Source organism: Diabrotica undecimpunctata, chromosome 3 (genome assembly GCF_040954645.1).
Source record: "Diabrotica undecimpunctata isolate CICGRU chromosome 3, icDiaUnde3, whole genome shotgun sequence".
Taxonomy (NCBI): domain Eukaryota; kingdom Metazoa; phylum Arthropoda; class Insecta; order Coleoptera; family Chrysomelidae; genus Diabrotica; species Diabrotica undecimpunctata.
Window position 1 is genome coordinate 34,993,498 of NC_092805.1, and position 9,640 is coordinate 35,003,137.

Sequence of the window (9,640 nt, forward strand, 5' to 3'; positions counted from 1 at the left end):
AAAATATTTTAATCTCTGCTCCTATTCTAAAAACTGTCAATTTGTCTCCATTGGTTATTGAAAACTTAACTCAAGTACCGCCTTCTTGCGGTGTGCAAGCGGAATTGGCAAATATACCTCCCCAAACTCGTATACAAATTCAAGATATCTCTCAACATGAAACTTTAAATGCTCTAAATATACGACAGGTTAATAAACTCTCTATTCAAGCTCAGAATATATTCACTCCCACTTTCTTACATTTCAATAAAATTCCTACACAAAAATCTATTGATTTATTATTAATTGCAACACCTTGTGAAGGTGCTGTACATGTCAATTTTTTGAAAATTATCCCTTCTCGGAATAAATCCATTGTTCCTCCACTAACACACGAAAATCAAATACTCCTCTCACAGCCTCGTATTGACACGGATGTCATCAAATTTCTCTCAATACAAACTGTTCTTAATCATACCACCTCACAATCTAATTCATTAGATTCAGTAGAACCTGCCTTTTCTTCTGTTACCGTGGCCCTACCATTCGTAGAGGGCCAAGTAACAACAGCTCCTGTAGTGCCCAACCATATTCTGTTACTGGAGGCCCAGTGTGCATTGCCGCCTCCTGATATGGTGAACGTTAATGTAACGTGCCCTACTCCGTTGTTTACTGTCTCTCAGGTTCAAACTTTTGTTAACCAAACCACACACTCAGTAGCCTCTCATACTATAAAAAATTATGCAAATATCGACAATATCGTGACCAGCGCCAATAACTTGGAAAGGTTACACATACTTTATTCTCAACTACGCTCGCTTCTGAACATTCACGGTTTCCAACTCTATAAAATATATTTAAATTCTCGTGCCTTTTCAAATGAGCATAATATGATCTTCACTTCAGAAGTTAATCTTGACTTAGTTAGTAGCTTCTCTAAGGTCCTAGGTATTAACAGGTCACCTTATCAAGACGATTTTTCTTTTAAGTTGCCTATTTGTGAAGAGGCGCCTCCCTTAACAAAAAGAAAATTATGTACCTATGTTTCTCGAATGTATAACTCCTTAGGAAAACTCTTATCTTTTAGAGTACACTCTAAATCTTTCTTACAACGTATCTGGTCATTGCCCTTAGACTGGGACAGTGATATACTGGATGACCTATTGATCTCGGATTGGAAATCATTATTGGATACATTCCAATCAATATCTAAAATTACATTTCCCAGATGCCTGAAACTTCCACTGCCTAAATCGGATATGCAATTACATTGTTTCACCGATGCCTCTCAGGACATTTATGCTGCTTGTGTCTATCTTCGAGTCGTGTATAGTGACAACACAGTCACGTCTCGCCTCATAGCATCGAAAACTAGAATAGCTCCACTAAAAAATAAACTAACTATTCCTCGGTTAGAATTGTCTGGTATCTTATTAGGTGTCACTCTTACTAGAAAGGTACTTGAGGTTCTTTCAAAAAACGTCACAATATCTGAAGTTCACATATTCTCAGACAGCCTCATCGCTTTAACATGGATTTTAACAACTAAATTTACATGGAATCCATTTGTACTTCATCGTGTCAGTCAAATCAAAGAATTAAGTAAATCCTTTTTATTTCATCATGTAAGTTCCTCTTTAAACGTAGCAGATTTGCCCTCTAGAGCCTCAGATATCACTCAGTCAAATTTAAAAAAATTTTGGACCGAAGGTCCCCCCTTTTTAGTTTCCAGTGTAATAGACTACTCTCAATTCAGGATAAAAGAATGGACGGGAGATTTACTGGAACTCAGACACACTCAGGTTACTTTAAGCACAACCTCTGACATATCTCAAGTGAATAATACGCTTGAAACCCTTTTTAATAAATGTTCGTCATTTTCAAAAATTCAGAGAACTCTGGCATATGTTTTTCGTTTTCTCTCAAATCTAAGAAAAAGACATACTAATTCACCTTTAGAATTAGGACCACTGCAAGTTTGTGAAATAAGCTCCTCCACCACTGTGATTGTTAAGTACATACAATCACAGGCCTTTCCTAAAGAATTTCATGAGTTAAAACATCGGAAAATAATCTCTGATAAAACTATCAGGGCACTAAACCCCTTCCTCTCTGAGAAAACTGGACTTCTTCATGTAGGTGGTAGATTAGAATTTGCCCCTATCTCTTTCGAACAGAAACATCCCTTGCTACTACCATCTAATCATTCAGTTGTCAAATTAATGATAAAACAAATGCATGTTAAATTGGGACATGCAGGTGCCTTGACCACGTTGTCAAATTTTCGTTCGAAATATTGGCCTATCTCTGGACTAAGACAAACAAAGAAGATAATACACGACTGTGTGAAATGTTTCCGTTTCATGACACCCAAGTCAACACAACTTATGGCAGATCTCCATCCCGATCGTGTTCTCTCGACAAGACCTTTCCAAAAGGTCTCAGTAGATTACGGAGGTTTTTTCATGATCCGATCCTCTCATCTTAGAAAGGCTCCATTATACAAAGCATACATAGCCTTCTTCATATGTATGACCACCAAATGTGTTCATATCGAACTTGTCACCGGCTTAACAGCTGATGCTTTTATTCTCACCCTTAAAAGATTTATTGCAAGGCGGAGTGCTCCCGAGATTATATGGTCAGAAAATGCTACTAATTTCTATGGTGCCCGCAATCAGCTTCTTGAGTTAAACGAACTCTTTAAAAGTAAGAACTTCTCGCAGAATATTACTAATTTCTGCTCTGAAAACTCTATTCGTTTTAAATTTGGAGTGCCTCGTAACCCTTCTCAATTTGGGCTGCATGAGGTAGGGATTAAAGGTGCCAAATACCATCTTTATCGTCTTGTAGGAAATCTTCGTTTTACCTTTGAAGTTTTTTATACAATAATTTGTCAAATCGAAGCCATTTTAAACTCAAGACCTATCACTCAGCTCTCAAATGATCCAAACGATCTCTCAGTCTTAACGCCCGGACACTTCCTTGTAGGAAAAAGTCTCACAAGTCCACCAGAACCAGATCTCTCAGAAATACCACAGAACCGTCTTTCCCTCTTTCAGCATATCTCGAAAATTCATCAAACCTTTTGGAAAAGGTGGTCGGTGGAATATTTGCATATGACCCAAAGTAGGAGTAAGTGGAACATCGCTACTGATCCTTTAAAGATAGGTGATGTTGTACTAATTAAAGATGAAGAGACTCCCCCACTCCTCTGGCCTCTGGCAAAGATTATCGAAGTGCTCCCAGGCAAAGACTCTCTTGTTCGAACTGTTAGGGTATCCACACCTAATGGCGAATATCTTAGGTCAATAAAGAAAGTAGCTAGGTTACCCTTTAACCAATAGTGGTACTTTCTGCCAAACATGTATATAGTTTCTATAGACTTTAGTTTCTCTAGATTTTAAATAGTTTTTAGTTATCTTAGTTCATTACAACAGTACCCCTAATGTATACTGGTTTACCCTCGTTCTCGAAGTAACTATTTGATACCCTATCCCAGTGGCGTAACTCTTCTCGCCCGCCCCCAGTATGTTCAATTTTTTCACATGCGAAAAATCATGTATTTTTTTTCGCTGTATTACTAGCTACCATTCTACCACAATTTTACAATTATTTCCCGTTCTCCAACCCTTCCTACTCACATTTTAACCCCACTCCATTAGAAATACAGACAGTTGTAAGATAGCAAAGAAAGTCTCACTCTCTTGCCTGTTGTCTCTCGATGATAACGGACATTCTCTCTTGACTACTGACTGTTGCTAGAAATAGTCGTCCTCTCTTTCGTCTGCTGAGTCCTACTAGGCAGACGTATTATCTCTCTATCAATCGCTACCTATCGCTTGGTACAGACTTACCACGCTTTTTCTCTACTCTAATTATCTCTCTCGCTTATAGTTACGCGAAAAATACCGCAAGTACTATTTTAAATCGTGTACAGACGCAAATGTGCTATATCTCGTGTGATCTAAGTGTTAGTACCGCGAAACACGTCTTCAGAAACCGGTAACCGGACAGTTTCCCCGTATGAAGAACAACCGCGACTGAAGCCTCTAAATACCGCGAGTGTGTGTATGTGCAGCAGAAGAATTGATAAGACTTTGTATAAACTTTTTATTTGCTATAATCTGTATAACCTTTTACCACACATCCTAATTTATTTGAACCAGCCCTATGTAATACAGTCCTCATTTACTGAAATTATATTTATAATTTCACATATGTACACCCTTTTTGTACACCGTCTTTTCCGGATGCACTTGCTAATGGTCATTTCAACTGTAGTACACAGTTTTTCTCCAAAATTATGACTTGTCCAGGTTTAATTTGGTCAGCTGAAGAACGCATTTATGACTTTAATAATAATAAATACCAACCAACTGATTCAGATCCTTATCAGGTATGTTTGGAACATACGAATAAAATCCTCGGTCCTCTTTTCCGCATTAGAATTCGATTTTATTTACAAATTTAATTGAATTTAGAAATGATATTATTGATATTCATTATTAATTTCCATTTTCGAAAGTATTTTATATTATGGAGTTTTAGAGCGCACTAAAAATTTGAAAAAAATTAGAAAGTGACTTTGACCACCAATCACCGTGATTTTTAAAAAAAATTTTGAACGAAGAGATTCTTCTGTGGAAAGGTTGAAAAATTCCTCACAGTTTTTAAAAATTTATTGAAGTATCCAGGGAGTACAAAAGAGTATAGCAAAGTAAAAGGGATAGTGAGAAACTGAAGCTATTTTTTTGTGACACCTTAATATACTTTACTATTTTTATTGGTAATAAGCCACAATTTTACTTTAAAATAAGCTGATTTTGACATTCCGATGTCTTATCAACTATCGATGGAAGATTCTGCGCCTATCGTGGTTGTAACGGGTAACGGGAATCAGGGTCAATTCTGGATAGGGAGCCTGAGAAACGACTACCACAACCAAGGAAGGCAGCTGGAGCGCAAATTACCCACTCCAGGCACGGGGAGATAGTGACAAAACATAACGATACAAGACTCATCCGAGGCCCCGTAATCGGAATGAGTAAAATATAAACTCTTTAACGAGAATCAATTGGAGAACAAGTCTGGTGATAGCAGTCGCGGTAATTCTAACTCCAATAGGGTATATTAAAGTTGTTGCGGTCAAAAAGCTGGTAGTTGAATACGTGTCTCACGCCGCCGCTTTATCGTACGCGGTGTCAACTATCTTGTCGTGAGACCTCTTAGACATAATAAGAATAGACTAGGTAAGATATGGGCCGCTCTGTGAATAGAGGTGAAACGAGAATGTTCATTTTGAGTGGTTTAGCCATTTTTGTCTGTCATACGCGCGTGATCTACAAAACTAATATAGGTGGGAGTAATGGAACGCTGGAGGTGGGAGGTTAGGTTATGGAGCACAAAATTTGAATATATACTTGAGTCGTTTGGTTTCAAAACCAGATACATCATGAAATTGAAATTTTACAGGAAACACGAAAATTGATTAGGACTTGAAGATAAAACATTACCACATCTAAATTTTGGTAACAGTTAGAGGTGGGGGATAGTATGTTTTTGCCATATTTAGGGTCATGAAATGTGTCTATGAAAGAAGTTATGACTGTGTTTTAGATGGATGTATCTGGTTTTGAAACCAAACGTTGTAGATACATCTGGTTTTTAAAGGTTTTTTTTTTAAATTATTTATTTTACACTTTTATTTTGAAAATTTAAATACAGATTTTAGATATACATATTTAAATACTTTTTAAAAAATAAGAAAAATGTTTGGTACATATCAAAAAATGTCTTATTTCAAATAAAAAATCTTTCTGTTTAATGTTTTCAATCAAATAACTACTAGGGTATAAACTAAAGAAACAGCTAAAACTAAACAATTAGATCGGGAACTTCCAAAGGATTCTCACACTGTTCTTCTTTTTCTTGTTGATCTCCCATATTTTCCTGCTGCATCCTTCGCTGTTCATCCTCATTTTCATCTTCTATGTTCTCTTGCTGAACAACGTGTTCATCCTGACCTGGAATTATTATGCTTTTGTAGTACGACAGCAACACCAAATTCTGCCAGTCCTTTACAAAATGCTTTGTAAGGAAGGCAGATACGTCTCGTAATTTTAAAGGTGATACTTTTACTCCAACTTTAACAGGATTTGGAGAAGTAATATCCTTGATTTTCTTTCCCTTCTTGCAGACAGATTGGTAGTTACCCAAATCCGTTCTGAAATGTACTTCACCCTTAACAACAATATTATTGTTTTCGATATTACGTTTGAAAATGAATCTTTTAGCAGGGTTAAATTGAAAATGCCACGACCCTGGTGGACGCAGAAACATTCCAATGGTGGATTTCCAATCAAAATGTATTCCTGTTAGTGGTATAACAGTTGAAAATTCGGAAAACAGTTTGGTGTACTCTTCGGAACTTATTATAACATCTGATTTTTTAATTCTTTTTTCAATGCGCGCGAAAACCCTATCAGAGGGTAAGAACGAATGTCCAACAACTGGAAATATGTATTCTAAAGTTTTGATTTCTTGCGGCGCATGTTTCAAAAACCAGAAACTCAACATACCCATCTTGTAGAAATTTTTATTTTGTGCCCCACAGCCATCTGATACTAAACGAACAACTCTTATAGTTTCTGGTATGTTGATATTCGTTAGGCAATGGTACACAGCAGAACATACTTCGTTGGGACCTTTGTTATGATCAGTTTCATTCCATTCATAAGTGTATACATTTTCCTTAGTTTGTGTACATTTTGAGTCACCAACGATTATAGTAAGATTATACTTGTATAGTTGTCGCGAATAGTATGCACTCTGATCTGGAACTCGAGGCAGAACTTGATTTTTCTGGCAATCAAATGACATTATTAAGAGATCTTCCCGTTTTTCCTTTAAAAATGAATAAAATGCTTTAGCCTTAAGTTTGTGGCACCTTTTTTCAGTCATTAGTGTTTCTTTATTCTTTTGATGTTTTTCGTTTTTTATTCTCTCAGAAAGGGCAATACATGTTGAGCATTCATCTGTTCTTGGGCTCCCAAAACCAATATTAAATACTGTACGAAATATGTGACGAAAATACGAAGCTTTAACTTTCTTACTCCCGTCAGTCGTTTCAGCATCATACATCCTAAACATCCTATTTATATTAAGATCCGAACTAAAATACATGTGGTTACAGGTTTTACTTCGGCAATAATGGCTTTCGATTACATTAAATTTTTTTATAAAAGTATGACATTGTACCAGAGTTAAAATGTCGAGTAACAACACCTGTTACCCTGTTCTTTGATAGGCACAAAGTGTCTAAAAATGCCTTTTGGTATACACGAATCTTTTCTTTCTTATTTTTACAGAAAATAAAATACGGCACAGTCATTGATTTAGGTCCCTTTGTGTTGGTAACAAGTCTTGATTTTTTTGGAGCGAAAGCATCCGTGTATTTTAATACAAATGAGTATTGTTTACTTTTTAAGTCTAAGGATCTCTCACTACTTGTCCTGTAAAATTTCTTGTGAAATATTAACTGATCACAACGTTGTATTTCGCCGCAACGATAAGCTGACCCTTTTTTTATGTCGACAAGTTATATTCTTCGGTGGACCAGGAGGACCATATCTGTAAACCAATAAAAGTCCTGAATACTTAAAAACGCATTTTCTGTAAGATAAATCGATTGCAGAACTTGTTTGAAGTGTGCTGACTAATTGTCTGAAGTATGCTGGCTAATTAATTGCCCTTTACGGAGCGAAAGCCAAAAACCACATTAGTAAAAAGAATTTAATACAACCTAACCTAAAACTTACCGTTGCTTTTTAACTGCTTCCCTTGCCCACGAATCTATATTTCGCTTTCTCTTCCGGGGATTTTCCGTCTCTGAAGGATGGACTTCCATTATTTTCACTATCGCGCTGTATTTTAACAAGCAATCAAATTTACAGGAAGAAAACACTTACATAGATTCAAATTTTTGTATAAATATGATCATTAGAAATATCGCCTGATATATATAATTTAGAATGAAGCGTGTCATCTACTACATATTTTTTAACAGCATCCTGTTTCTTAATAAGTATTGTCTTAACTTTCATTTTCTTCCTTGTTGAGCAGAATGCCCGTTTTTCAAATTTTTTGTTTGAAAAATATTAGTTTATTTTTCTCCAATTTTCTTTATATGTTTATTTAAATTAGACGGATCTGAGAAAGTTTTACCACATTCAAAACAGTACACTGACATATTTACTAACTACGCTAATATGTAACTATTCAAAACATCATTCATCATTCTATGCTGTGATTTTATACACGTTCAATATCAAAGATCAAAGTAGAATCAAAGTATATAGACGCATTGGCATTATGCATCTATATTCTTTGGTAGAATATAAACCTTCGACAAGACATCAAGAATCAAGAGAAGAGCCCACTCAACATTTTCAGTTAAAGGTTCGAGATATTTCAAACGTCCTCGCCTCGCACATGCGTAGTTGACGGATAGGGTCCCTGCAATTAATCGCTCCTATCATTTCCACGTGGAAATCGAAACGTCAAAATAAACTTATTTTAAAGTAAAATTGTGGTTTATTCTCAAAAAACATAGTAAATTATTTTATGGATTTTAATTTAAAATTGAACTTTTTTTGTAATTTACAAATCATATTGATATACTTTACTATAATATATTTCAAGAAAGTTTGATATAAAACGTGTAGTAGGGGGGTCTGGCGCATTTGTTTAAAGTTAAGGTTGGCGCCTTTTGTAAGAGTTTGGGTTAATGCCATAATTTTATGAGCCAGTCCGGCCCTAAACTCGGTATATTTTGATTGTGAATCTTCATTGTAGTCCAACGACTTAATCATCGTTAAAATACGTTACGCTCGGGATGTCTAAAAATTTAAAAATATTCAGAATATACAGAATATAATTTATTTGATAACTTTTGAAACAATATTTGATAACATACTAAATTAATAAACCTGGTCAAATATGGATATTTTTATCGAAGGATAGGCTTATCCGTGGTTTTTAGCTATCTTAATGGAAAGGGGAAACAATAAAACTGTTGCAGGTTTTACCTGTTTGAAAGTGTGACCCCTATATTGTTAAATTAAAGAAAATAATAAAGTACGAGAATAACATTTCACTATTCGCGCCCTTAATGGAAGTCTAAACCTTGCATGCCTTACTAAATACGATTGTAATTACTGATAAGTCTAATAACTATTTAAATATTCTTAATATTGTTATTTTCTAAAGTCGTAACGAATTTGTGTGAGTTCCTTGGCGTGTACGGGGTGTAAGAAGCGTGGGGGGGAGGTGATTTGCGTCTAGTTTTGGAACATCCGCGAGGCGAAGTTTAGGTTGAGAGAAAGCATTGAGTTTGAAAGGACGTGTAATATTTTTAATCACCAAGCCGGTAATTTTGTGTAATGGTTTAAGTTTCAAGACCGGTAAAAAGTGGTAATTACTCTACGTAATATGGCGGATTAGAATAGAGTAACCACTAAACCATCTAAAGGATTTGTGCAGATACCAGAATATGGAAAATATTTAAACCAGTTATAGGGTGTGCCCACTATGTGCGGTTGATTTGCTTCCAGCCTCATTTTGTCGTGTCTGATCGTCATTGCAGTCTATGGAGACAGTT